The sequence below is a fragment of the Drosophila ficusphila genome, unplaced genomic scaffold, assembly GCF_018152265.1.
Source record: "Drosophila ficusphila isolate 14025-0441.05 unplaced genomic scaffold, ASM1815226v1 contig_607, whole genome shotgun sequence".
Taxonomy (NCBI): Eukaryota; Metazoa; Arthropoda; class Insecta; order Diptera; family Drosophilidae; genus Drosophila; species Drosophila ficusphila.
The window spans coordinates 3,317,884-3,320,903 of NW_025064537.1; the positions used below are offsets into that span (position 1 = coordinate 3,317,884).

A 3,020-nucleotide genomic window follows, 5' to 3' on the forward strand; every position below is an offset into this window, starting at 1 on the left:
GTCGAGTCGAGATGGGTTGGGTTGGGCTGGGTTTGAGTTTGGATTGGGTTGGGTGTGCAAACCCCTGGCTCTGGTAATTATTTTGTGACGCCAAATGGGAGGCTAACGGGCAGGACCTGCGTCCCAGGTCCCCGGCCACAGGACTAGGCCTGTGGACTCGGTCCTTTGACCGGGCAATCGAGTTTTCGGTGCAGCTGATGCCGCCACAGTCGACTCGTAAATATGCACGCATGTCCAGGCCCATGTTCAGTGGGTGGCTGGGTGGCTGGGCGCCTTTGGGGTGGACTCCATCCGTTCTGGGGGAGCAGGCCGGACCGGGTGCAGCTATTTATGCGCTTTATGCATCGTGCGTGCCCTGCCCATTCGGCTGCCGTTGTGAAATCTGTGCGCCAGATAAATTCCGAGCCCAAAAGGTTCATGAAAATGCAATTTTATTTTCTAAAACACAGACGCACATTCCATCGCAGTCGCACACCCAGTCGCACACGCAGCCCGCCCACAGGAAGCCAGACATCAGAAGGACTCTTCCTGCCGGCAGTTCGAATCGGATTGGATGGGGGGCACAGCAGAGTGGTCGGGCTGACCAACGTCGCCGTTGTCCAATCGGCTATGAAATGATGCGTTTTAGGCCAGGACGACTAATCGGGAAAGTTGGTTTGCTGTTGCTACAGTGGATGCGATCAGCCAAGTATAATTGTCCAGCTAATAATCTTAAAGAGAAGATGTAACTTTTGGTAGAGCAGTGTAAATAAAATAACTTTTTGAAATTTTATAGATTGAATTTTTTTTACCAGTTTGCGCATATCCTTAATTTTAGTTTTGGAGTATTTAAAAAGTAACAAGATACTCCGCCCCAGGTGGGACTCGAACCCACAACCCCCGGCTTAGAAGGCCGATGCCCTATCCATTGGGCCACTGGGGCTTTCAATTCATTAAATTATTACAATTTCTTTAAAAATTATTTTTCCTTGAAAAAAATAAAACTATAATTTTAAAGCCCTTAGTTAATACTCCCTATACCAAATAAGAAATCAACATAATGAGCTTACGTGGTGCCTGTTAACACAAGGCTTATAAAGGGATTGCATAGACATCTAGAGTTGGTCAAAAGTTAAGCCTTTGTAAAAACTTAATAATTTTATGATATATTTTTGGTATCTTCAGCTAGGTGATGGTCCATCACTAGAGAATTAAACAAAACGAAATGAAAGAACGCAGTGAAAGGTAAAAAATACTTATTTTATGAATTAATTAATTTTATGACTCAGTTGTTAGCTAAATCCTTCAAATTAAAATCAAAGTACAGACAACGATAAATGAAGCTATCGCAGTGTTTGAAGCATAAACTTGGTGTAATCGACTAAATAGTTACTCGATAGGTAACAACCCGATAGAGAGTAATACGTGTTTTTTCAGATGAGAAATATATTGAATAAGACCTATTTGTATTTTAACACTTGAATAAAAAAAATAAATGAAGTTTCAGAAATTATATATGTTTTAGACCCACCGTGCAGCATTGTCCGTGGACCACGCAAAGTCACCAATTGTGTGCAACGCACTCTAACCATTTTTATGCTGGCCAGCACGCAACACGATTGACGATTGGAACAATCCTGCGAGCCACACCACACACATGGGCCAGGCCAGGACACTACTGGTCAGCATTGCCGCTGCGTTGCAGGACTCCTAAATATCGGCAATCAATGACAGTCACTTGTCCAGCAAAATTAGATTTACTCCACGGAGCATTTTACGGCGTTTTGTGGGCCAACGCAGGGGGTGCGAGGGGGTTGGGTGACACTAGAAAAAGACGGGGATAGAGATCAGGAAAGAGAGGGAGGGGGAGGAAAAGGGGAAAGGGGAAGCAGGCGGTCCCAAATGGAGCAGCTGGAACAACGGCAAAGCGCTTTGACCATAATTTCATCCTCGTCCTCAGTATAGTTGCAATATTTGCGAATTGAATTCGATTGGCTTGCTCGATGGTCGGATATCCAGGCAGAGGGATTCGAGCGGGAAAGGATCCTTTCTGCAACGGGAATTGCCGGGTGAACCCAAATTGAATTTCAATTGAAGCCGGCTAACAAAACACAGAACAGACCTCGTTTAATTTTGCCAGACGAAAGTCCTTTGTAACGTTATGATTTCACTGCTTTTTCACATATACATAGTTGGTAATATCTTATTAAAAATATCTTTCCGCGGGCGTATGAGTTTGTTTAACTGCTGATCAAAGGAAATGCATTACAAAGCATAATATTTTGAAATGAAAAGACATTTTGGCTGAAGAATAATTGGAAAATGGTTTCTATTAACCTTTATTTATATTTATAACTTGTAAACGGGTGCTTTAAATCCTTGAATTAGTTTCAGATTATTTAAAAACTAAATATATGTAGGTATATTTGTTTGCACCTCAGTGCACAATAAACTTTGTAAACATTAGTATTGAGTTTAAAAGTAGTATACGTAAATGTGGCAAAAGATTATTTGTCATTTCAAGAACACAAAACTATGAAGTATTCTTAAATGTTCTCTTAATGTTTTTCTTTTTTTGTTTTCATCTAAGCCAAAAGCAAACTTAATCCTGTTGTTTTCTTCTATCATTTTTGCTGATGAAGTCACTCATATTTCTTTCCTGTTTAATTAAACCTACGTCCCTGTTTCCCCTGAAAAAACAAACAATTTGCGTTGCATTTTTTGTTTCGCCTTTCAGGGGGAATTTTTTAATGGTTCAGTAACAGCGGCTAACTGGAGTCTGTCGCCCTCCCCAGATGCTCCATCACGAGCCCCGATTTTGGCCAGGCTTCATCAACAGATTTTTGAAGGCCTGTGCTTCGGTGAGCTTCGGTGTGTGGCCCCATTTAAAATCACTTTGCGGCTTCGCCCTCGCCTCGTGTTATGCATAAATAAACGGTGTGTGATGTGGCGGAGGTTAACTCCATTGGCTCCTTTGCAGGACGCACTTGCATCCCGTCATTTGCTTATCCTTCTGGACCGACTCACAACGTTGATTGATG

General features: G+C 42.4%; 1 non-coding gene across 1 annotated transcript; it reads right to left on the bottom strand.

The window, feature by feature from the left end:
* Positions 1-849: 849 nt before the first annotated feature.
* Trnar-ucu lies at positions 850-922 on the bottom strand. Its single transcript has one exon. It is a non-coding gene; the product is annotated as a tRNA-Arg (tRNA).
* Between the last annotated feature and the right edge of the window lie 2,098 nt (positions 923-3,020).